Raw genomic sequence first — 27,520 nt, 5'->3', positions numbered from 1 at the left:
CCCTAGAGGAAGTCAATATGGTTGTTCAAGATAAATTATTTCTTTTATTTATTTTTTTTTTTGTAAAGGAAAAATCAGTCTTATTTCTCTTCTTTTCTCCCTTTCTGCTTAGATTTTTCTTTGCCTTTATTTAATTTTATTGCGCCACTTATACTGAGTGTCTTGGTCAGATTTTAAAATCTGAATTTGCGAATCCCGATTCCTGTTTTATTTTCTGATTAACAATTTTGTTGTTTAGGATTTTAAATTCCTGATACATTCTTCTCTTATATTCTCATTTACTAAGTATATTCTGTGGGAGGTTATTTACAGACTTCCCTAGATATTTATAATCCTTTACTCAACTACATATCTTTCTTATCTTTATGATTTGAAGCCTTTTAAATTCAACCTCTTTTCCAAGAAAGTTTCCATTGTTTGTGAGCATTTTGGATCAAAGAGAATGGATAACTCACCCTTGAATCAATTATTCAGCATCTTAATTTTCCTATAGGTACTTATTTAGATTGAAGATCTTGCTGTGAAATTGATTTGACATGTTATTGTCATTATTCATAAAATCGACCTTTGGTAGAAGTAATGAAGAAGCACCTCAACACTACCATAGAGAGGTTAAATTTTATATCTAATGCATAAATCTCTTGTTTCAAACCCTTTGACAAAATTGAGTTATCTTCCACTGAAGCCAATCTCCAGAGCAGTGTTAGCAGTAGAAGTGGGACTTTTTACCACTTCAGTTAATTGCTTGAATAAGCAACACTGCTAACTGGCAAGGTTCTGATTCAATTAGCATTTATTCAGAGGAGATACAGCTTCCAAATCTTTCCAACTCAACAAGAGCAGAGTATATAGGCATCCTACACAACGCGCAGCTCTAAATATCTGATGAACAAACGGGAGGACTTTAACATAACTAGACAAAGCTGTAGGGGAAAAATGCAAAATTGTAAAAAGGCTAGATATTGAAGAAAATAGTCATGAAGGTCATGGATTAGAGAGTTTAGATTTCTGTTTCACCTCTGCATAGGCATAATTTGTTTTTGAATTCACTGTATATGCCATGATTTCCAGTAACTCATCCCAAATTGAATTCCATCCTGGAATGTTGAGGTTTCCAAATACTAAATTATTTACCAGTTATGGGCTGATGATCCAGATTTCTCAGCAATTTACCCAAGTCTTTTCTGATCATCATTTCCTTCATATTCTTATAAGAAATTCTGAGTTTCTCATGTTGGTAGATAAACTCTTTGGATTTACTTATGTGAGTTTGTCTTCCTTGTCACCCAGGAGATTTCTCTACTTTCCCATGCCCTGCATCATTCTTTAACCCCTGGGAGCTGATCTGTCCATTTCCTGTGGGGTAGACACTTGGCCCAAATGTCCGTAATTATGAAGATTCCCCCTAGGTTTAGGAAGGTGGGAGGAGGTAGTTCTTGGTGCCCGGTATACACAGTTTGTGTCTCAGGAGAAGAATCACAGACAACAATTAACTGAGCATTTGTCAAAAATACTGGCGCGTGCACATGTCTTTGAGCTCCCCAAAGATTTGCCTTCTGCTTTGCTAACCTCAGGATACTGGCCAGCCACATGGAATAACTGCCAAGCACATCCAGCTCATGTAGCCAGAGGCTGCTCCACTTGACTATCTGGAAATCATTCTTTCACTCACTTGGGAGGTTCTGGGGCCTCTTTATTTCCTCAGAAACAAGGCCCACCCAAATGATTTCAAGAGCACATTGCAGCACAGTCTCCACAGGCAGACAAACTGTGAAAGTCAGAAATCTGTAGCTCCATTCCTTCCCCATTCAGTGCAGTACATTCTTTTCCCAACCACATAGGTTTATAGCCTCCCAAGGCCTTTCTCGTGAGAGGCAGTAGAACTCAGTGTCAGGTTTAGTTAAGATGAATGATTAGGAAAATCTGTAGCTACTGGGGAGGAGGTTCCCAGTTGAGTAGCAGCAGTGACCACAGGAGGTGAGGGTTGGCCTTTGTTCCATCTGTTGTCAGGAATAACAGAAAGAAGTGAGGGGTTCTGGTTTGCCTCTCAAAGTTCCCAGCTCCATTTCTCAGCACTGCCAATGGTGCACTGGGTAGAGGATGAGGGTTCCTTTCCCTTTCCCTTCCTCAGTGGGCTGGCCACATGGAGAAGGAAAATCAGAGGGAAATCGCCTGAATGGTAAGGTCCTTTGCAGATCAATGCCTGAGCAGATCCCCTTCACCTGCATCCTGATTCAAGATATCTATAAACCAAAGACACCAGTGTGACAATACATTCCATCTTTCACACTGACTTTCCCTTCTCCTGATCTCAGATCACAATAGCCTTTCTTTATCAAACAGATACAACAGACATGTGAAAACATGATCTAAAAAATAGAAATTTAGTGAAAACAAACTTATAGTCTACTGTTCTTTTTTCCTCCCTTCATTGCTTCCTTTCCAGTCCCTAAATTAGAAGCAAAGTTCAGTAACAGACTTGCTGGTTTCTGTACCTAATGACATCACTTTGTTGCTTTCAAATTTCCAGTGGCTTGCCCTCATTTATGGAATATAGTTCATGGTCTTTAGCACAGTGCCATGTATCTGAACTTAAGCCTTGTCAAGTTATCCCAGTTTCCCAAGTCATTATGCCCTTTTGAGTCCTATCTCTGTGCATAGAACACTCTCTCGACTTAGAATGCCTTTGTCCACAGGTCTGCTTCAGAATTGCTACTTCAAAATGGAGTTTGACTATCACCCCCAGGGGGGAGGAGCAAGATGGCGGAAGAGTAGGGTCTCCAAATCACCTGTCTCCACCAAACTACCTAGAAAACCTTCAAATTATCCTGAAAATCTATGAATTCGGCCTGAGATTTAAAGAGAGACCAGCTGGAATGCAACAGTGAGAAGAGTTCGCGCTTCTATCAAGGTCTTCTAAGCACAACATCTCCAAAGAAACGAGAGCTTTAAATGATACACTGGACCAGATGGATTTCACAGATATCTACAGAACTTTACATCCAAACTCAACTGAATACACATTCTTCTCAAGCGCACATGGAACTTTCTCCAGAATAGACCACATATTGGGACACAAATCGGGTCTGAACCGATACCAAAGGATTGGGATTGTCCCCTGCATATTCTCGGACCATAATGCCTTGAAATTAGAACTAAATCACAACAAGAAGTTTGGAAGGACCTCAAACACGTGGAGGTTAAGGACCATCCTGCTAAAAGATAAAAGGGTCAACCAGGAAATTAAGGAAGAATAAAAAAGATTCATGGAAACTAATGAGAATGAAGATACAACCGTTCAAAATCTTTGGGATGCAGCAAAAGCAGTCCTAAGGGGGAAATACATCGCAATACAAGCATCCATTCAAAAACTGGAAAGAACTCAAATACAAAAACTAACCTTACACATAAAGGAGCTAGAGAAAAAACAGCAATAGATCCTACACCCAAGAGAAGAAGGGAGTTAATAAAGATTCGAGCAGAACTCAACGAAATCGAGACCAGAAGAACTGTGGAACAGATCAACAGAACCAGGAGTTGGTTCTTTGAAAGAATTAATAAGATAGATAAACCATTAGCCAGCCTTATTAAAAAGAAGAGAGAGAAGACTCAAATTAATAAAATCATGAATGAGAAAGGAGAGATCACTACCAACACCAAGGAAATACAAACGATTTTAAAAACATATTATGAACAGCTATACGCCAATAAATTAGGCAATCTAGAAGAAATGGACGCATTCCTGGAAAGCCACAAACTACCAAAACTGGAACAGGATGAAATAGAAAACCTGAACAGGCCAATAACCAGGGAGGAAATTGAAGCAGTGATCAAAAACCTCCCAAGACACAAGAGTCCAGGGCCAGATGGCTTCCCAGGGGAATTTTATCAAACGTTTAAAGAAGAAATCATACCTATTCTCCTAAAGCTGTTTGGAAAGATAGAAAGAGATGGAGTACTTCCAAATTCGTTCTATGAAGCCAGCATCACCTTAATTCCAAAGCCAGACAAAGACCCCATCAAAAAGGAGAATTACAGACCAATATCCCTGATGAACATGGATGCAAAAATTCTCAACAAGATACTGGCCAATAGGATCCAACAATACATTAAGAAAATTATTCACCATGACCAAGTAGGATTTATCCCTGGGACACAAGGCTGGTTCAACACCCGTAAAACAATCAATGTGATTCATCATATCAGCAAGAGAAAAACCAAGAACCATATGATCCTCTCATTGGATGCAGAGAAAACATTTGACAAAATACAGCATCCATTCCTGATCAAAACTCTTCAGAGTGTAGGGATAGAGGGAACATTCCTCGACATCTTAAAAGCCATCTATGAAAAGCCCACAGCAAATATCATTCTCAATGGGGAAGCACTAGGAGCCTTTCCCCTAAGATCAGGAGCAAGACAGGGATGTCCACTCTCACCACTGCTGTTCAACATAGTACTGGAAGTCCTAGCCTCAGCAATCAGACAACAAAAAGGCATTAAAGGCATTCAAATTGGCAAAGAAGACTATCACCCCCAATGGCAAGCCCTCTCCAGCCCTCCTTTCACCACTAGCAGAGTTGTGCTTGCCATCTTCGCATCATGGTATTGTGTGTGTACTTCTTTTATAACATGACATATTTGTTGTTGTTATTGTTGCTTGCATTGTTCACTTGCATATCTTCTTCCTCAGGAGACTGTGATTTCCTTTGGAGCAGGAGTTTTGTGTTGTTCTCACATCCATCCCAGGGGTTCTAAATGTCTGCCCTCATGGGCTCATTACACTGCTGCAGAATGAATGGAGGGAAATTTAAAAGATAAACAAACAAACCATATATGTATACATATACAGTTTGGGAAATTCCATTTTCTAAATTCATACACCTTTGAAAATGCTTTCTCTTCCTTTTTTTTTTGTCTTCCTTTTTTATATCCCGTAGAAGTAGTGCAATCCTTCTTCTCTTCATCTTCTTCTCGTCCTTATTTCTTGATTTTATGTTTTCAGAGAAGAGGGTTTTTAGCACAGCCTCCCTCTCCCCACCATTATGGCCATGGCTACATTATTCTATCAGAGACCCAAAGACCTTGGCTCCTGTCAAGTAGCCCTCTCTCCTGGCTGCAGCTCTCACCGAGGTTCATGTTCCCTTTCAGTCTGGGGTAGGAGTCATTTCCCACTATGGCCAGTGCATGGGTTGTTCTTCCAGCCTCCATCTCTGTAAATCCATTACTTGCTTAAATTCTCTTTGCCCTTTGAGTGTGCTGTTTCCCACCTGCACTGTGGCTGATACTGTGCTCAAATTATTGACTGATTTACTGCTCACCAATCCTTTCATTTATAGACTAAGAATACTAATTTCTTGCACTAACTATCGGTGTCAGGAGCCAATGTCCTGAAAATGCTTAGTTATTTGTGAGAAATCACTTTCATTGAAGTTGAAATTCATGTCTTCAACCTCTGTTTCCTGTTCTATGTCTGTTTCCCATTCCATCAGCATTTATTGAGCACTGCTTGCTCTTTATACTTATCTTTGTTTTAAGATCTTATCTTCCCCTTTTCATGGGAAAATTCTTAGACAATAAATCAGAGATCATTGATTACTGGCCATGTAATTGTCAGGCAAGTGCTGAACCATAGTTTCCTTATTTATAACATGGGAAGGAAAATACTCCCCTTACGCAGCTTACAGAGCTGTTGAATGAATCAAATAAAGCAATTTCAGGAATAACTTATGACAATCGTATTTACTACTTGCATGGTTTCTGCTGCTTTTATGTTCTTAAACTGTCAGTATCTTTCCTCTATAGTGCATCTTTCTTAGTATTTTTTCTTCCTGCTTTTTAAGTTTCCTTCTCTTTCCATAATTCTTTCCATGCTCCTCTTCTGCAAATGCCACACTTTTCATGGGTCTCTTTGAAATGCTTCCTTGCAAACATCTTAAAGAATGCTTTTTCCCCTTTTGGAAAAAAAACATGCAAACTCAGGGGAAATTTTAAGTGTGTGCTGGAATCAAACAAATGTATAATTTACCTTTAAGAGAATTGTGATTTTTGAGAATAAAATCTATAATGATCAGCAGAAAGCTTCTAGGGTTCAATTGGTCAGGGCCTGAATATTCTCTTTTCCTCATGCTCTGTTATAATTAATGGTCTAATAACATAGCTTAAGTGTTGTCCCTTTCCTGTTTCCACTTATTCTTGGTTCTTCTTAATTTTATTTACTTAGTGATTTATTTGCTCAATTTTGAGTGCCAGACATTTGCTTGGTGCTGTGTTTCTATGAAAGGCATGGTCCTCCCTCCCAGGGAGCAAGCAGTCACATGGGGATAAAAAAGAACATTACCAGAGGAGCATCTGGTAATTACAAGGCATGTTAGGGAGAACACATGACTGGGTTTTGGTCTGATTTGTTTCTTGATGTATTCACAGCATCATAAAGCAGTTCCCTGGACATAGTAGGTGCTAAGTAAATATTTGTTGAATTTATGAATGAATTTTGATATTAAAAATGTTGAGTAGGAAGGAGTTAGTTAAAGGGAATGGAGTGAAGTGTTGGGACAGGCAAAAGGAACAGCATATGCAATGGCCTGGTGGCAATTGAAAGCATAATAACTATGGAGAAACTGAGGTTTCTGCTTTGGTAAGGCTTAGAGTGGGGGATGGGTATGATGAGAGTTGACCCAATAAATTAAGGTATCCCTTGATAATGACCGCAAACTACTAGTACCTCGTGCGGCTCAGAAACTTTATATACATTAAATTAAAACCTTAAAACAACAGCATGAGAAAGTATTATTCAGAATTCTTTGTTCATTTCAGTCTGATTTCATCTAAATACAAATGGTGATATTATTTGAGAATTGCAGCATACCTGGCCATATACTCTCCTGATGACAGACAAGATGACCAGCCTCCCGCACTTGAATTCAGCTGCCTCTGGAAAGAGGAGTTCAGGTTTAGGAGTGTTCTTTCAGCTGCTCTCAGATTCTCATTCTTTGGGAATAAATTTGAGAGGGCCCTAGATAATAAATGGTCTTGAACTCTCAATTGTGGTGCAATGTTTCATTGAGCTGTTGGATGCCAAATTTCAGTAAAATGTGGAGCAAGTAAACTAGAGAAAGTTGAACCGGAGCATAATTCTACTGAGAACAAAGAACCCTGGGAAAACACTGTGTTCTCTGGCTAACCCATCGAAAGGTGTGAGTTTTGGAGTGGGCTAGACCAAAACAGCAGAAATTATGGTTATTTTAGATTCTAAAAACTTTCAAGTTAGTGGTTGGAAATTTACGCTAGGGGTTAGCATTAAGAGGTTCCAAGAATGCAAGACCTTTTGTGTTGAAAAGGATCTTACAAATTCTGTAGTCAAACTTCCTTGTTTTATAGACATGGAACCTGAGTTATTATTATCTCACAGCTGTGCATGGAAGTCTGCATTCTCTCCATGGCACCACATTATCTTCTGATAACTTTTAGGTGCTGCTTTTCTACTATGAAATGCTCTCTTTAATAACTAGTAGGCTACACAAAATTATATCACTTTTGTTTAATGGTCTACTTGCCAGTTGTCAGTTGTCCCTTTAAAAAACTATTAATTCTTAGCTCCTTTAAGGGTGTGGAAAAACTCCATTGAGGAAGAAGTAAACAGCACAATATTCTTCCATCTTGGCTTTATTACCATTTCTATTATTTTTATTTAATAATTCATACAATTTTTTTCATCTAAGGAGCTCCAAATACTTTGTCCACATACATGCCTTAATTCTTCTGCAGCATGCAGCAAGTATTATTAATACAATATCAGTTTAAGAAACCAAAGGTCAGATAGATTGAGTTACTGGCTTACTTTTGGGTCATGTAGGAATCATAACCAGAATCCAGTTCTGAAGAATCCTGATTAACCTCAAAGGTCACTATGACCCAGAGCTTCTGTTTGGAGGGTCATGTGCACTGAAAAAGGAAATTATAAGGGGCTAAAGAGTACCCAGAGAATCCCTGAAAATCTTTGCAATCATCTCTCCCTAATGAAGGACTGAGCTTTTTTTACAAGAGAACTTCACGAAACAACTGAAGTCGTGTTTGATGTAGGGTTTTTTCTCTATCATTACTGACAGTGAAGCTTTCACAGGAAAAACAAACAAATAAAAACACCTACATGATGGAAACTCATATGGAAGCATCTGGTACAATAACTGGCAGAGAAGGGGTACTCATTAAATGTTTATTGATGGAAAGAAGGAAAGGGAAGAAAGGAGGGTGAGAAGATGGAAGAGCTTTTAAAACAGCTTTTGAAACAGAAAAGAATGGACCTTTCTGATATTTCCCACACATTTCTTCTCCCTTCCCTTATATTCACTTTCACTATTATTTATATATGTGTGGGAAATATCAGAAAGGGAGACATAACGTAAAGACTGCTAACTCTGGGAAACGAACTAGGGGTGGTAGAAGGGGAGGAGGGTGGGGGGTGGGAGTGATTGGGTGACGGGCACTGGGGGTTATTCTGTATGTTGGTAAATTGAACACCAATAAAAAAAAAAAAAAGAAAAAAAAAAGGAAAGAATGGACCGAAAATTCAAGTGGCTTAGTATCCCAAAGAGAATGTAGATTCAGTATTTGGGCCTCTTCAAAATATTCTGTTTGTAGAATTTGTGACTAACACTTGGAGTGAAGTTTTGAGTTTAATTTCAAGGAATATTAGAAAAACCTATTTTATTAAGGTTTCTTTTCATATATTTGCATAATTGAAATAACTTGGCCTTTTGACCAAAACTGTTGCATAAGAAATATTTTGTGTGTAGTTACACAGATCCGAGTGCCAGCACTATGTTAATAAAGTACATGGAGTTATGGGAAAGAGACTCTTCTTAAAAAAGAAATCTCAGTTGGCAAATCCCTTTTGTTATAAAAATGATTGAGATTAATGATAACGTGCTCTATAAGCCTTTGGTAAAAGTACTCTGCAATTGTAACCTCATAACACATAATCTTTGAGGAATTAGTGTTTTGTTAAGATATTTTGTTAATTTTTAAAGTTCTTTTTAAAAAAATATGTGTTGGAGACAATGATAGATGATAGAAATATCTTTTTGTGTTGTGTAAGAAAGTGTCAGTGATCAGTCAGGATATTCTCTCAGAATGAGTTTCTACAGCACACCTCTACTCCAAAATTCTAGCATTCCGATTTGTCCCTAAACAGGCCCAATTTCTTTTTTTTTAATTGACTTTTATTTTTTAAAGATTTTATTTATTTGAAAGACAGAAAGCACAAGCATGGGGAGAGGTAGGGGAAGGGAGAAACAGACTCCCTCTGATCAGGGAGCCAGATGTGGGGCTGGATCCTAGGACTCTGGTATCATGAACTGAGCCAAAAGCAGATGCTTAACTGACCAAGCCACCAAGGAGCCCCAAAGTCCCAATTTCTTAATGAAGTAAAAATGCAAACTCCTTTGGCTATATCTATTCCAGGCCCTCCACTGACACCCCTTTTTACCTTTGGAAACTTTCCACCAAGAAACTCTGGTTTAATGCCTGTCTCTCAAATACCTCTTCTGTCATTTCGTCTGCCTTGAGTCCTCTACGCCTACCGCACCTGCCTGCCACCCACACCATGGCAATCTCCACCATTAAAACCCCCAAATCCTACCTATAACTCAAATTCTGGTCAAGTGCTACCTCCTTTATAAAGAGTGCCCCATCCCACTTACTGGGCAATTCACTTCTCTTTCTGAAATCTGAAAGTACTTTATAATCAGTGCCACACCAGTGGAGAGAGCGCTCTATCACGCAGTGTCCCCCTGTGTGCAGACTTTTCCTATTTCTAACTCTGGAATATAAAGGCAAATAATTGGACTTGTTTGTTCTTGAATTATCTACAGTTGCTTAACACAATGCTTAGTACATTTTAAGCCCTCGGTGAAGATCTTGGGAGGACTCACTAAGTCTGAAAAAGCCACTCCTGGGACATCACAAAACCTGATTGCTTTCTTTCCAGAATAATGATGATTAAAATTAAAATAATAGCAGCTGACCTGTATTGAGGATTTGCTATGTGCCAGATAGTGTTCTATTTTTTTAAATTTTATTCATCCATTCATGAAAGACAGAGAGAGAGAGAGAGAGAGAGAGGCAGAGACACAGGCAGAGGGAGAAGCAAGCTCCATGCAGGGAGCCTGACTGGGACTCAATCCCGGGTCTCTAGGATCATGCCGCGGGCTGAAAGCAGGCACTAAACTGCTGAGCCACCCGGGCTGTCCCAGATACTGTTCTATAAGTGTTTCACATCTATTCATTGGTGGGACAATCCTGTGATTTTGATTTTATTGCTTCTAAAAAAATTCATTCATTCATTCATTCTTGAGAGACAGAGCGAGAGGCAGAAACATGGGCAGAGGGAGAAGCAAGCTTCATGCGGGGAACCTGGTGTGGGACTCGATCCCAGGACCCCAGGAGCATGATTTGAGCCAAAGGCAGACACTCAACCACTGAGCCACCCAGATGCCCAGATTTTACTACTATTTTCATTTTGCTGATGAGGGAACTGAGGCACAGGGGTAGGGAATTTGCTTAAGTCATACAGAACACTATTTGAAAGGACCAAGGTTCAAACCCACGCAATCTGGCTCCACAGCTCTCACCCTTAATTTCTTTACAAACATCTCACTGCTTTCAGCCTTGCCCTAGTATCTCTAATAAGCGAAGTCTCGTGTGGGCACCTTTCCCCCCAGTTCATGAAAATATTCATGTCCTTTCTTGAAAAGACCACATGTGCTGCCGTTAGCAGCACTGAGTGAGACTTTGGCCATCCTCAAGGAGAGCCACAGAGTCTGCTGATAAAAGCCATAATTTTCCTGACCTGTTCTGAGCTCAGCCCCCTCAAAGAAAATGCAGGCAGACACTTGGCAACTGGACTCTCCCAGACTCTCAAGTACAGGGCTGTGTTAGTATTGGCAGTGGGGGACGGTTTGCTTCCTCCCCGTTTCATGAACTGTCACACCAGCTTCTTTGATCCTCCCAGGGTCTTAAGTGTGCCAAAATCGTTACTCCACGTTCTTGCTCTGTTTCAGATAATTGCCAGAGAAAACGCGAAGGTCGGTAATGACCAAGGTAGGGAAATATTGCTCCCTGCACGGTATACCGTTTATATACGGTGTACTCCGAAAGGCTCCAGAGTGGAGGCATTGCTTATTTTTATTGCCCCAAAGCCATGAAAGGGGGGGGGGGGACCCGGGAATGAACAGAAATTGATACATCTGGAACAAGAGCCAGGCATGATTTACTCACATTTTTACCTGACCTGAAATTGCTTATTTAGAAAAAAGAAACGTTATAAAGTCTCAGGAAAATGTCATGAATCAGAGCCAGCATGATTTCACACTGGGGCTTCATAAACTTTTTTAAGCAAAGAACCTGTCCAGGAAAATCAAACGAGCCAAAGGTAGCCTTGCCACCACGACCATCTCCATAGAGACAGTTTCACGGAGGGCTGCCTTGGGTGGTGGGTGGCAAGGCTCAGGGGAATCAAACACTGAGGGCTGCAGTGGGGGGAACCCGCCGGGTCACTTGAGGTTGTCCTCACTAGGGCACCGGGTGAGAGCTGGTTTGGGAAAGTAATAGACAAGAGACTTTCACCAAAACACTGCTTTACTGCCTCAAAAATGGTTTTGTGCTCACCACATACTACATCACTGTAACATACAACTACAGGAAGTTAGAAGAGAAAAAAACCAGTTGATTAAAGCCTTCCAGCCTGCCTTAATGGTTGCCTTACCTCGTGTGTTCTTGGCACTTGGTAAGCAATCTGAGTGCAGTTACGAAGCAATTAGATAATAAATGCTATTCTTATAGCTACCAGCTGGAAGAGACTTTAGAGACCATCAATTTTTTTTTTAATTAACTAAACTCCAGGCTTTATTTGAATTTCATCTGTTTTCCCATTAAGGTCCTCTTTCTGTTCTGGGATTCCATCCAGAATAGCACATTGCATTTAGTTGTCATGTTTCTCCAGTTTCTCCTCTAATTTGTGACAGTTTCTCATCCTTTTTTTTTTTTTTTCAATGAAGTATAGGTGACCTACAATGTTACATCAGTTTCAGTTTTGTTTTGTTTGATTTTTGTCTAATGAACTTGACATTCCTTAGGAGTACTGGCAAGGGATCCTATAACATGTCCTCCACTGAGTTTGTTTGATGTCTTTCTCATGACTAGCCTGGGGTTAGGTGTTTGGGGGAAGATAACAGAGGCAAAGTGCCCTGCTTACCATATTATATTGTGATCCCTGATGACCACATGACATTACTGTGCTACTAATCTTCAACCCTTAGTTAATGTCAGTTTTGCCAGACTTCTCCTGTGTAAAATTACTATTTTCCTTTTCCCTATTCAATTCTATTCTTTGGAAGTGAGTCACTAAGCCTAGACCTTCCCAGGATGTGTCTGGGTGGGGAGGGAAGTTGATCTTCATGTTTTGGAGGGGGGAGCATCTATGTATATTATTTGAAATTTTTCTGTAAGAAAGATTTGACTCTTCTCCCCCATATGTTTTATTCAATCATTTATCTTATCAAAATGTCCTCATGTATATTTATTTTATATTTGGGGTTATAATCCAAGACTGTTATTTATTTTGTTGATAAAATTGCTCCAACTCCAACCATTGGGAGCTCTTTTAGGTTGGCTGCTAGGGTCTTTTGACACATACCCATCTATTTCCTTGTTGGTGCTGCAAGATGCTCCAAGCTCATCTTCTGTTCTACCTGCCCTGGATCTAGCATCAGTCATTTTTTCCAAGGAGCCTTGGTTTTCTTATTCAAAAATGGTATTTAGAAATCAAGGAGACAAATGACTCCTTCATTGGTCAAACAAGGAAGCTCTGATACAAATGGGGTAATAAATTACACAGAATCTGTCACTGACTTCATGGCATGTGGGGATTCGAATCTGGGTCTGTCTCCTGGTTCAATAGTCTTTCCTTTACTTGGGTCATTGTCATATTATCTGTGCTTTCCCAGCAAACTTGGGCTATATACTAAATATATAGTATATTTTCTACTGTTTGTGAAATCCCTATTGTGCCTCCTATAGAGTCAAGCACAGAGCAGTCAATAAAGGCACTAGTTAACCTTCTGCAGCATCCTCATTCAGCCTCACTCATCTCCGCCCAGGCCAGACCCTCAAGTAACGCTTGCTCTAGATGACTGCAATTTTCACCAATAGTGTTTCCATTTTCGGTAACCCATTCTACTCACTGTTGCCAGATCAAGGATAGAAAAGCGGAGTTTTCAGTCTCTTACCCAACACCATTGTATGGAATAAAATCAAGCTCTACAACATTCTAACTAATTCTCTTTTTTCATTTCTCTCAAGCCTTGAACAGTCTCCTAAGAGCATCTTCACAGACATTATTGTTGCACAGAAAAGCAGGGCCCTCTTATACAGCCCTTCTCAGGTCTTTACTGTTACCAATTCCATCTCTTTCTGCCCCTGACTTCACAGTTTTCTTCCCTATCTCAGAATAAACCCCTATTTCTCTCATAGGTTTTAACTAGTGCTCCTGGGTCTGATTTCTCTGGAATAATTATTATCCATTGATTATTATCTTTGAGACCTAGGTTTCTATTCTTTCCTTTCCTACTGGCTCATTCCGCTGAACATCTTAATAGGCTAAATTCTTTCCCATCCTAAAATGAATTTAAAAAACCTTCCCTTGCCCTTTCTTCTTCACATCATGCTATTTTTTCCTTCCATTTACCCTCCTAGTTTTTTTTTTTAAATTTAAGTTATTTTTTAATAGAGAAAAAGAGAGAGAGAGAACATTGCAAGTAGAGGCAGGGAGAAGCAGACTCCTGCTGAGTGGGGAGGTTGATGGAGGGGCTCCATCCCAGGACCTTGATCATGACCTGACTCAAGGCAGACCTTAACTGACTGAGCCACCCAGGCACCCACCTTCCTAGTCACCAAAAAAACATCTCCACTCACAGCTTTAATATTTCTACTTACTCTTGGCTGATTGACTCCTACCTGGGTCCAGCTTCCCCACTCTAACCACTTACAATATCAAGAACGGTCTCTTTAAAGCATTTAATTTTTCCTTCAATCATGGTCACAGTAGGCAACAGCATACTGCAGGGTTTAATTTTAATGAAGTGAATTTTAGTAAAGCAAAGTAACCCTGTGGGGAGGCTAAGAGAGCCAGCCGAGGGTGCTGAGGCAGCCAGGGACTACCCAGAGCAGGACAGCAGGGCCTGAAGCAGTAAAGTGAGAGGAGTGTTATCAGAAACAAACAGCCACAAAGCAATCTGGCCTTCATAGAGGAAAGTCAGCTTCTGCCAAAGCCACTGGAAGCAGGGAGGGAGAAGAGAAGCAATTTTTACTTTTGCAGATCTGGTGGTGAAAAGGCAGGTGCTGTCTCTTCCTTTCAGAAACCTTATGCTGTGACCATTCCTTTTAGTCTACTCCATTGGCTCCTCCGTTCTCCTCATCATATAATATTGGCATTCCTCAAAGTCTTCTCCTGCAGTGTCCTCTCTCTATGTAAAGACATTCACCCAAAGGCTTTTGTTCTCACATGTGTGCATGCAAGGACTTCCAAATCTATGTTTTAAATTCAGTCCCTTTGGCTTATTAGCAAAGGATTCTAGGCCTTCTCTGTACTGGCTGCAACCTTTTTGTTCATCTCCTTGCTTTCTCTTACTCTGTCTATGCTCCTACCCATGAAGAGATCACAGTATTTTTGTTTTGTTTTGATTTCATCTGTTTTGTTCATTAATGTATCTCAAGTACCTATAAAAATATCTGACACATAATAGGCACTCTATTTATTGAATAACAACTGAACTACTTCCATGAAATCAGATTACTCTCTACTTCCCAAACATACGAAATGGCTTATTTCTGTGCCTTTGCTCACATAAGCTCTCTTGCAACATCTCCACCATCATGAGCCAATCAATCTTCTTTCAAGACCCAATTCACATAGCACTTCTTCTATGAGTCCTCTTAGATATCATCTAATGAGAATTAACACATTTATCTCCTATGCTGCCATTATACCTTGTCTATATTTCTCTTTCAGCACTATTATGCCATGTGTTTTAGTTAAATGTATACATTTTTTCTAGCTTTATTGAGGTATAATTGACACATAAAAATTATAGACCTTTAAGGTATACAATGTGATGTTTTGATATATATATACATTGTAAAGTGATTACATAATCAAGTTAATTAACATAACCATCCCCTATAGACTTGTTATTTTTTTCAACAAGAACACTTAAGATCACCTCTTAGCAAATCTCAACCGTTTGATACAATATTAATTACAATCACCACACTGTACATTAGATCTCCAGAACTCATTCATTTTGCATAACTGAACCTTTGAACCCTTTGATAAATAGGTGTATGATTTCTTATCTCCTCCCACAACATCACTAAAGTTACCTGGGCTACTTAATCATTACTAGTCTTTCTTCATCGTTCCACAAATCCTATCAAAGTGCTTTGTTAAGTTTAAGAAGATAAGAATTAAACTCAAATGTATAAATTAACCTCTCTCAGTCATTTAAAATATTTAATATCTGTCTCTAGACATTATTAATGTGTATAAAAATTCCAAGTGCCTCCTTTACAAGAAAAGGAGTTGTATTGTATATTTCATTTGTAAAAAGTTGTCAGAAGGTGTAGCTGAAAACCACATGTCAGATAGTACCAATGGGATGTACCTCAGGCTCCACAGTCAATGAGACCTCAATTAGAATGGCCTTTTAAATCTTTATGTTTTTTTTTTAAGATTTTACTTATTTATTCATGAGAGACATAGAGAGAGGCAGAGACATAGGCAGAGAGAGAAGTAGGCTCCCTGCAGAGAGCCTGATGTGGGACTCCATCACGCCTTGAGCCAAAGGCAGACACTCAACCATTGAGCCACTCAGGCGTCCCCTTCCAATTAATACTGTAATGCCTTACTAGCCTATCTGTGCTCTGAAATTTGTATGACCCAGCCTCAGTGAACTCAGTTCTATTGATGGGAAGCTCCATATAGTTATGAAAACTGACTTTTGCAGGAAAAAAATTGTCCAAGAGTAGAAATAGACAGAGATCCAGAATAAAGTTCTGATGAATTTACAAGTATTAAGTGATAAATGATCATCTCAGTCTATCTGGAGAGAACTGAGGTTTGTTTGTAATGATTCAATTATTTCTGAATCTATCATACCTCATGTGTTAGAGGCTGATGGCCAAATTCAGGTTGAGCTTTGGTGATTCAATTTTGGCTTCCTTCTTTACTCTTCCACTAACATGTGGTGAGGATCATGCTTCCAATTCTCTCTCTGATTTTTGGTCTTGACTCCTGATTACAGTGGGTGACTGTAAAGACCAAAGCACACATGTAGCTGTAAGGAACTTCTGCATGCAAATTAACTCCTCTGACTTCTAGAATATGAAAATCCTGCACTTCTGTCAGCTTGCAAGAAGCTAGAAATGAGAACTGTAGCTTCCCATGAACAACTGTAAACTTCTAATTTAAAAAAATCGATTGATAAAGCAAAGATAGTGTTATTTAACACTGGCCAGCTGTTCACCAAACCCACTTTCCTTCCTGGGCAGGCAGTTGGAGTATGTTTTCTAGCCTCTACTAAATCTATGTCTTATGACTAGCTTTTTTTTTTTTTTAAGATTTATTTATTTATTTATGATAGACACAGAGAGAGAGAGAGAGAGGCAGAGACACAGGAGGAGGGAGAAGCAGGCTCCATGCCGGAAGCCCAACGCGGGACTCGATCCCCGGACCCCAGGATCGTGCCCTAGGCCAAAGGCAGGCGCCAAACCGCTGAGCCACCCAGGGATCCTCTTATGACTAGCTTTTAACCAGTAGATTCTGAGTGGAAGTAATGTATACTACTTCAATGTCTGGCAATAAAAATATCCTGTGCTTCAGCCTCCATGATTTTTTTTCTGCACAACTTGATGTAGATGCACATGGTAACTTGGGAGCCACATGTTAAGGATACCAGAGCTGTAAGACAAAAGGATTCTGGGCCCTGGAATCACACCTCTTTGAGACTTTACATGGTAAATTTCTATCACTTTTGGGTTTATAGAAATTATTTTATCTTAACAAAAGAAAAATAGAATTGAAGAAAGTGTTAAGAAATAGTAGGATGGAATAAATGGTGTAAAGATTATACTATGGGGTGATATATATTGGATCTTATTCTGCATTAATCGGCATGGTTGAAGTAGCTGCTCATGCCAAGTTCCTCCAGAAAGCAAGACAGCTTACTGGTAATAAAGTGTAAGTCAATTCTTTATTAATTTCCTTTGGGCTTGATTACTCATGGCCAGCATTGTAGAAAGGGCAATTCAACAACATAAACACATAGTCTTGAGCCTAAAGGCCAGGCAGTATAATCAAAATACATACTTAAGAAAGAAATATTCCTCTAAATGAAACAATTTCCAGAAACACGTTGTTGTTTCCATTAATTTTAAGTTTTATTGTTCTGAAAATCAGTTTATCTCCTTAAAAGCACGTCGATTCAAACATGTCCATTCCAGGAAAGGTATTTGCACTTCAGTTGCTTACGTAAATCTTTTTGGGCAAGGTTATCCCGGGTCAAAAGGATACACTGCCTCAAACTTTAAGTCAGGCTCCTTTCCAAGAGGCAGAAGAATACTTAAAATTTTCAGATAATAGATTTTTCCAGACTCCATGCAGGAAAGATTTCCAAAATTTAAAGTGGATCTGAGTTGCATATTGTACACAGCATTCTTTTCAGATGATTTTTTTTTAAAAATAATGAGATTTAATTTTGGACATGACATTTGTTTAAACTGTCATTATTCCCTTCCCAAAGGTATCTATAATTCAGTATTGCAAGGAATTGGGAAAGAGATATTCTAGTTGCACCAGAATATGTGAGATAAAAGTGGGAACTTTACAAAGTATTTTGAGATGAAATCTACTGAAATCAACTTCATCCATGAGATAAAATACAAAAACCGATATGGGTTATTGGCCAAGATTTTTTATCTCAGCTTCTAGAATAGTAGGTACATTTGCTGACTTATGCTGAGTAGCCTGGCATGTACAATACTGGTTTATAACTCTTCTAGTATCAGAATCAGCTCCAGACCACTAGACAAAGCTACTCGCCAAGGCTTTTATGTGAACAGTTCCCAACTGTGCTGTATATAGAATGGCCAAGAAAATGTGGTGACCACTCTCTGGAGGATTGGCCTAATTTCTTCATGAAAGGCCTTCTTTATGATCAAATAATCAAATAGTGATTAGTTTTGAGTAGCTCAAATGTATTTACTAACTTCCTTCTTTATACCTAATTGAAAATACAGACCTAGATTTGTGCCAGTATAAGTAATAATAAAGAGAAGAAGGAAACTGGCTTATGCCCACAAGGTGCCAGGTGACATTCACAATGTTTACTCCTAATGCTAATTAATTTAAATAATAAAAAGAAAATTCTAGAGTCACATGTGTAGTGAGTTAGAGTTTTAACTTAGCTTTAAAAAGGATGCTAAAGCAAGTACTTTAATCTTATTCCTCACCATGACAGCTAAGATTTCTGTAAAAATGTGTAGAAAATGTTGGTATCATGAAAGAACTGCTTCTGAATCAAATATAGTTGGTTCTTCCAGATTGTCTGGAGGTTTGGTGACCAGATACTACTTCTATATTACTACTACCACTACTACTACGAGCACCACTTACTTCTACCAGTGCTCTCTATGACTAGACACTGGACTAAATATATTACTTTCTTATTTCATTTATTTCTTCCAACAATATTTTGGGATAGATACGATTTTTATTCCTACGTACTAAGTTACTCGTCCAAGATTACATAACTTCTAAGTGGGAGGTCTTAAAATTCAATCTAGGCAGTATCAGTATAGAGTGAGATTCAGTGACTATTTGATATTCTAGACAGTGTCTTCCTACTGGTAAAATCAAAGCTTTGGAAATTCTTTAACAGTAGGAAATTAAGTAGCTTAACTATATCTGGTTGACTTTTATGAAAGATAAATACAGTCAGATACATGTAGTCTAGGGACATTTGATTCTTTTTGCTTTGTTTTATAATAAACACAAAATGGGATTTCTCTTCTTTTATCATCTTAAATATGTGGTTTTAAAATATTGAATAATTACTTACAGTTCCAGGAAATTGATGGACAGTATAATCTATAAATCTATCTAATAAAAAAATACAGAAAGGCTAGATAAAATATGGCATATTTCAAATGTTCACACGTTCTTTTGAAGCCATACGTGAGAATGGACAATGCCAGAATCAGGAGGATGACTGAAAACCATTAGGGAAAGGAAAAATGGTAGAATGTGTACAGAGTGTGCCTCTAATTATATTAGGGAGATAATTCCTATTGGCCTTCCAGAGATGGATGCTGATGCCTTGGAACTGTATAAAACAGGAAATTAAAACAAAGACCATCTGAACATATCCAGAGTCCAAAAAGGCTTGCATCCTTAATTAAAGGAGGGAATGGGGGAAAAAATTACCAGAGATATACAGACATGGTAAGACAGCTTGCCAGAGAATGGAGTCTCTCCTGGTAATTTGTAAATATGTCACATTGTCTGGCAGGTGTTTGAGATTTAAAACCTCCTTGATCTAGAAAACCATAAATCTAGAAAATAGTAGTAAAATCATTCCATGGTTAGTGATACTCTGGGGTCACTTGAAAAGTGCAAACAAAAATCACTCTGGAAATCCATCCACAGGTATAAAGGATTCTCAGGGGAATAAAAACCTATCCTAAGGTAGGATACACTGCTATTAAAAATGACAAAATATTGAAAGAACAGTCTGGCATGAGTGAAAGTTTGCAAATATGACAAACAACAAGCTTGGAACTCTTAAGAACTTGAGATAATTAGATAATAATATGACTTATAAAATGACTATACTAAAAGCATACAAAAATAAGTAAAAGTCAAGTAAAGAAAGCAAGAAAGCATGAAAAGAAACCAACATTTGGAAAAAATTAAGAAAAAAAATTTTAAGTTATTGAAGTACAGTTTAAATGATAGAAAAGAAGTATATGAAGAGAAGTTAGTAACATGAGAAATAAGAATATTTCCAAAATGTAGTGCAGATTGATAATTAATGACAAAAAATACATGTACATAAACGAAATTGAGAGACATGGAAGATAGAAAGAGAGGCTTAGCATTTACTTGATTGCAGTGGTAAAAGAACAAGAGAATGGTGAAAATGTTTCAAAATTTTCTAGAATCAAGAACATAATAAATACTCAAATTTATGCTTCACAATAACTTTTAACAAATAAATAAAAATTAATCATACCTGCCCATATTGTTGTGAATTTGCAGAGCACCAAAGACAAAGACCAAATCTTTGAAGCAACCAGATAGAAAAGACAGATTACCTACAAGGCAATAGCAATAGAAGTGAGAAAAGACTATTCCATACCAACAATAGGGTACGAAAGAAAATGCACTAATATTTTTAATGTGCTGATGTAAAATAACTGCCAAACTAAAATCCTACATAATAGCTAAATTATTCACAACTAAAAACAAAAGAAAACATTTTCAGTCAAAAACAGAAAGGATTTATCATTCAGAGACTTTCACTAGAAAAATGTTTAAGACAGCATGGTAATGGTGCAAAATTGACAAATGGAGAGTGGAGTGGCTCAGAGACATGTCCAAGCATTTAAGGAAACTTGATGTGGATCAGGTGGCCTTACAAAGCAAAAGGGGAAAAGTTAAGTTATTCCATCAATGGAAGTTATAAAGTTGGTCACTTACATATAAAATTAAAATTAAACTAATGCCTTACCTTATATCATACACAAGAATAGATTCCAAAAAATGAAATCATTAAAACTTTTCAGATGAAACTATGACTTCAAAGAGAAAATAATTTGCAAAGTACAATTTTAAAAGGCAAATCATAAAGGAAAAGATTGACAAATTTGATTACATTAAAATTAGAACTTTAAGTGTGATGCAGATGGAAAGAAGTTATTTGCAACACATATAATGAATTCTGTAAATTAGGATAGACTAGATTATGACATAACAATAGCTGCAAACTTTCAGTGGCTTAAAACAATGAAGGTTTATATCATGGTCATGTTATAGTCAGCAGGGAATGCTACTCACTATAGTTACACAGAGATCCAGGCAGTGGGAGCACCCACATCTTGACCAATACCAAGAACCATGCTGGAGAGAGAGAGAGAAAGTTTTGAAGTTTATACTGGCAGGTAAATGCTCTAACCTCTTTATAAGTGACCCACACAACTTCTATTCAGAATTCACTTGGCAGAACTAGTTGAATGGTCCCACCCAATACCAAGGAGGCCAGGAAATTCAATCATTCATGTGCTAAGAAAGGAGAACTGTATATCAATATGTGGCACTATTGACTATAACACTGACAAAGAATTTGTATGCAGAATATATAAATACAAAATATAGAATTAAAAGTAAGGATAAAAATTTAACAGAAAAATGAGTGAAGTGCATGTAAAAACAATTCACCAGAGGGAGAAACTTGACCAACAATTAAATAGATGAAAAAATGCCCAACCTGACTGGAAATCAGGAAAATTCCAAATAAGTAGAAAATGTTTAATTCACAGCAGAATGGCGAAATGTAATATCTGATAACACCAAATGATGATGAATATGTGGAGTACTGGGAACCCTAGCACATAACTGTGGGATTCTACGAGAGTACAACTACTTTGTGGAGTCATTGCAACATTTAAGTTAAACATGTCAATACTCAGCAAATCTGCTTCTTGAATTTCATCCTACAGAAGCTCACACACATAAGTGCAAGGGACATGCTCAGGGATGATTTTCTTAGCTCCATTTGTAATACCAGCAAAGTGAAAACAACTTAACAGTTCTGCATTAGGGAAATATGCGCCATGAAACTCACATATGATACTGAATCTAGAAACTCAAGTCACAGTAAGAGTTTTGCATTTATATGGAATAATTTATTCATGCAAAATTTTAAACATGAGAGCACATTAGGATATCATTGTCAAACTAACAAGGACATACATGTTTATGTGTAGGAAATTCTGTTACATACATGTATCTTAAACACACAGGAATGATAAACGTCATGTATAAAGTAATCATCACTTTGGAAGAAGAGGGGGAAAGAATGAAGGGATTTCAACATCATCTGTAATAGTTTACATTTTTAAAAATAAAAGAAAGATCTGAGACAAATATAGTAAAAAATTAACATGTTTTATCTTACCACTGGTATATGAGTGAATACAGTATTTTTTGAGCCTTCATGTATTTTTTAGGTGTCTCATAATAAGAAACCAAAAGAAAAGAAGAAATAATAAATGCATTTCCAATCAAGGTGGAGCTTTAAAAGTCACACTCCTCTGCTCCAAAGACTTAGAAACAATAGATTTGTATGTGTGTACATTTAAAAGGCACAGCTGTTCTTAAAACAATAAAACAATGTAAAAAATAGAAACATATTATATATAGGTTTATATTTTATAGATACTTAGATATTATTTATATATTATATGGACTGCATACGTATAGATAATAAGAAGCAAAACAACAATCAGGGGAAGAAGGCAAGGGCCTACCAGACTTTGGGACTAGAAAAGACCAAAGAAATTTGACTTTTATTGGATAATGAAGAACATAGTGTCCCACACGTGACAAGGGACAAAATGTAGGCTCACTATGAGAAATAAGAGCTAGGAGATCCCTGGGTGGCTCAGCGGTTTGGCACCTGTCTTTGGCCCAGGGCGTGATCCTGGAGTCTCGGGATCTAGTCCCGCGTCGGGCTCCAGGCATGGAGCCTGCTTCTCCCTCTGCCTGTGTCTCTGCCAATCTCTCTCTCTCTCTCTCTCTCTCTATCATGAATAAATATTAAAAAAAAGAAATTATAAATTATAAGAGCTAGGCTGACATTCATATAAGATGAATTTACAAACTAAAATTCTAAGGCACATGAAAAAATTAATATTCAACAGTCAGTGTATTCAATAATGATGATGAATTCAATCTCAACTAAATGAATATAGAGAGCAATTTAAAAATAACTTTGAAATAATATAGTTAAGATTCTCAGATATCAAAAGAAGTAATAATCTTGTAATACAGAACAATTAATCATAAAATAAGAGCCAATAGATATGACTCAAGGACAGATGGATATAAAAAAGAAGGAAATTGAATTTTTTGGAATTGAAAATAGGACCAATATCAAAACAATGAGGAATCTCTGACATGACTGTGTAAAAGAAAATTAGTAAAATGGAAGGTAGTATTCAGAAGATCCTCTGAATGTGGTATAAGAATGTAATGGGACAAAATTTGAAAGAGAAGTTAGGAGAAATAAAGGATAGATTTAGATGCTTCAATAATAGTACTTCCAGAAGTAGGGAATAGAGAACTCCAGATCATCAAAAAATAAAGAAAAAAAACTTAGCAGAGAAGAAAGATCATTTATATACAGAGAAATGAGACAAAACTGAGCAATAAGTTTCTTATTTGCAATGCTAGATACAGAAGGCAAAGGTACTGCATTAAAGTAGCCATCCCTTTCCAACCATGTACTTATGTTAATGATTTTTTTTTTCAATGAGGAGGGAAATAAAGATATGTTTGGACATATAAAAATACCCCCCCCCCCAAAAAAAAACCCATTTGGCCTCCCAATAGATGCTTATTGAAGGAACTTTAAAGGGTCAACATCAGTTTTTTTTAAAAAGTAAATCTAAAAGGGAAAAAGAAAAACTCAAGAAAAAGTAATGAGAAGTGACATTGCCGAGATATGTTGGTGAAAATAAATAACACTTACTCTAGAACACTTGGAAAATAGAAAAAGGTAGAATATAAGTATCTATTAGTTTTAGCATCCCAAGATATTCACATTTTATTATATTCCCTTTCACTTTTTACATCAATCACTGGTTTTTGTATTTTTGCATACAATTATAGTAATATTGTATATTAATGTTTATAGACTGCTTTTTTTCCCCACCTGACAGTCTAACAACCATTTTTCTCTATTATCCTACTATCCTTGTTAACATAACTTTTGAAGCATTTTTTCCAGTTGCTTTTTGGAAATTAACTTTTAAATAACTTATTATTTTGACATCAATTTAAACAAGAATGAAAACTTCAAGAGTGGTATAGGGAACTTCCATACATATAGCCTGCACTTCTGGTAACTACACTATATTCATTCAACATATAGGCACTCAAACACACTAAGGAGCTAATCTTGATTATGAAAACTCCAATATATTCAAAATAAAAATCCAAAACAAAGGATGATCATCCTAAACAAAAGTCCTAAAGATGGAAAAATGAAGGGAGTCTAGTATTTTCTGTATGATTCTTACTCACCTCTGTACTTGTCTTTTCTGAGGGTTATTCACAACAATAAATAAATAAAAGCCCAGAACTTAGACAAATCCTGGCGACCTTTTAGTGCATCCCTCCCCTTTATTTGATAGGTGGATAAACTGTTCTAAAGGAAGTGTAGACTCCTTAAGCTCCTCTGCTTCCATGAGGACTGTTCTTGCCCCCAGGAAAACTATCATTGCTCCCTACTGCCCAGTGGGTTTGGAACGGGATCATCTGAGATCAAAACTCTGCTCTGTGTCTTACAAGCTGTGTGGACAAGAGCCCCACTGTACAGACTTAGTTTATTTGTTTGTAAATGAAGCAAAGAATACAATGCCTACTGAGGTTATTGAGAGAATTAAAAGAGATAAGATATGTAAAGAGCCTAGCACCTGGTAGGGATCCAATAAATATTTCTTTTCTCGGGTGCCCAGGGTGGTTCAGCGGTTTAGTGCCACCTTGAGCCCAGGGCCTGATCCTGGAGACCCGGGAACAAGTCCCATGTCAGGCTCCCTGCATGGAGCCTGCTTCTCCCTCTGCCTGGGTCTCTGCCAATCTCTCTCTCTCTCTCTCTCTCTCTCTCTGTCTCCCATGAATAAATAAATAAAATCTTTAAAAAATTTTTTTTCTCTACTTTCTCAAATAGTTTTTCCATACTTCAAATAATTTCTTTACGATAGAGTACCAACAAGTATCAGGTCAATTGGTATGAACATTTTCATAGTCTTTGATATATGTTTCTAAATTGCTTTTCAAAAGGGTATTGATATAACTCATACCAGCTGTGCATGAAAGTGCCAGTTTCCCCACACCTTTGCCAGCACAGAGTATTAGAATTCAAGCTTTCTGGTTGATTATTTAAAAAGAAAAGTATTTTTTATTGCTGCTTTAAGTTGTATCTCTTCAATTAACACCACAAGTGAATATTTCCCCTATGTATATTCCCTGTTTTTTGGCTTACTTGTTCATAACTTTTGTCCAGTTAACTAAATTGGTGCATTGGCATTTTTTTCATATAAATATGTATGGATTATTATTTTTCTTCTTTCCCTCTGGTGTAAAGATTATGCCATACTTATTTATTTTGCACCCTTAACACTGTAATTTACTTAGAGGAGGTTTCCTTCTCTCAATATATTTTTTGTTCAGCTCTGGTTTTTAGCATATTCACAAAGTTGTGTAATCACCACCACAATCTAATTTTAGGACCTTTTTAACACCCCAAGAAGAAACCCCATATGCATTACCAGTAATTTCCCAAACCCCCATCTCTTCCCCACCCCAGCCCCAAGCAACCACTAATCTACTGTCTATGGATTTGTCTATTCTGAACATTTCTAATAGATGTATCCAAGCAATATGTGTTTTTGCTAATTGGCTTCTTTCACTTAGCATAATGCTTTTAAGGTTCATCAATATTGTACCATGTATCAGTACTTCATTTGTTTTTATTGCTGAATAATATCCCATTGTATGGATATACTACATTTGTTTATCCATTCATCAGGTGATGGACATTTATGGCATTTCCGTGCTTTAGCAATTACAGGTCACACTTCCATAAACAGTTATGTTCAAGTTATTATATATACATGCGTTTTCATTTTTCTTGGGTATATACCTAAGAATGAAATTGCTGGGCCAAATGGTAACTCTTTGTTTAACATTTTGAGGAACTGAAAACAATTTTCCAAAGTGGCTGCACCATCCATAGCCCTTAGCACACCCTTACCACAATCATACTAAGAGGAAGTTTGAGCCAAGTATCAAGGTCTCAAGCCCCAGGGATTCAGATTTTAAACTGAAAAAAACAGGCCCCCGGGGTTCTCAGACCTTCAAACCTGTAGTCAGCAAGAATACGGAAGATGAGAATCCATCTGTGAAGACAGCAACGAATGGGGCACTGTAGAGTGGAATCCTGATTCTACCTACACCCTCACTCGGGCAAGACACCTGATTCCTCACTTGTCCAATGGTAAGAGACTCATTTATCATTTAGGATTCCAGTTATGATTACATGACATACTTTAAAAGGCTAAGTATTATATTTAGCATTTATTCAGTACTCAAGAGCTATTTTTGTTCCCTCTGGAAAGGAAGCAGAGGAAATTGGAGAGATAGACAAACAGGAACAAGAGAAAAACAACGAAAACGAAGAGGGAAATAAAGAGCATAGGAAAGCTGGGTGCTCAGGGGGAAGCTGTGACAGAGCTGACTTGAAAGTGAACAAAGACGGAGAATTGACATGAATGCCCTCTTTTAACAAATGCATTATCTCTCACCTGCTTCTCACCCTGCTTCAAATCTGAAGCATACAATATTGAGTGAGAAAAGTCAGAGGATGTAAAAAGTACAAGATATGAGTCAGTGAGCAAAGGAAAATAGGAAGCAAGAGGGAGAAAGAAGAGACATAGTAGAAAAGTGTAGAGGAAGATGAGGGACAACAAAGAATAAAACCAAAATTGTGCATCTTAGTAGCAATTCAGGTGAGCAGGCGAAGGACCACCAATCGTCTTCTATTAATTCCAAAGGCAAGCAGATCTTGGTCCTGATAGATTTGACCTTTAAGCTTCCTTCCTTCCTTCCTTCCTTCCTTCCTTCCTTCCTTCCTTCCTTCCTTCCTTCCTTCCTTTTTTTTTTTAATTTTATGAGCAGGCCAAAGCATGACAAATATCTAATTTAAAATTGATTTAACTGCCAATCGCGTCTCCTGTGAGAATCAACTGCCAGCTCAGCTCTAAAACAAACCCAGAAAATAGTTGGATTAATCCATTCAGCAAGTGAAAAATATATTTCTTTCTTTCTGGTACATTGGAGACAAAACAAATGAGTTTCTGTTCAGGAAAGAGAGCCATGGAAAGGGAGAAGCCTCTTTTATAAGGGATGCTTGCAGGGAGGTCTCCACTGTGAGAGGTACAGAAGAAACTCAAGGTAGCAATTCTTGATTGAAAACATGGCTCAAGTATTGAGACAAGTAGGCTTTTTAGGGGTCACATATCTTTGACACTATTCCACATCAAACATGTTATTTTCAGGACACACTGACCGGAAAGGTTTCTCATTCCAATCAGTGTACAAAAAACGGCAAAGCGCTTCCCTGCT

At 37.7% G+C, this 27,520-nt stretch overlaps 2 long non-coding RNA genes across 2 annotated transcripts in view; both read right to left on the bottom strand.

The window, feature by feature from the left end:
- Window positions 1-7,138, bottom strand: part of LOC111096887 — a 35,296-nt gene extending 28,158 nt beyond the window's left edge. The window contains exon 1 of the long non-coding RNA XR_005361652.1: window positions 6,869-7,138. This is a non-coding gene — a long non-coding RNA (uncharacterized LOC111096887). The remainder of the gene's footprint in view (window positions 1-6,868) is intronic.
- Window positions 7,139-16,219: 9,081 nt separating this feature from the next.
- LOC102156736 lies at window positions 16,220-26,329 on the bottom strand. Its single transcript, XR_005361649.1, has 4 exons — window positions 26,252-26,329; window positions 21,170-21,232; window positions 20,346-20,427; window positions 16,220-16,365 (listed from the first exon to the last, which is right to left on the bottom strand). It is a non-coding gene; the product is annotated as an uncharacterized LOC102156736 (long non-coding RNA).
- Window positions 26,330-27,520: the final 1,191 nt, after the last annotated feature.

Source organism: Canis lupus, chromosome 7, assembly GCF_011100685.1.
Source record: "Canis lupus familiaris isolate Mischka breed German Shepherd chromosome 7, alternate assembly UU_Cfam_GSD_1.0, whole genome shotgun sequence".
Classification (NCBI taxonomy): domain Eukaryota; kingdom Metazoa; phylum Chordata; class Mammalia; order Carnivora; family Canidae; genus Canis; species Canis lupus.
This window is presented reverse-complemented; position numbering and strand designations above follow the sequence as displayed.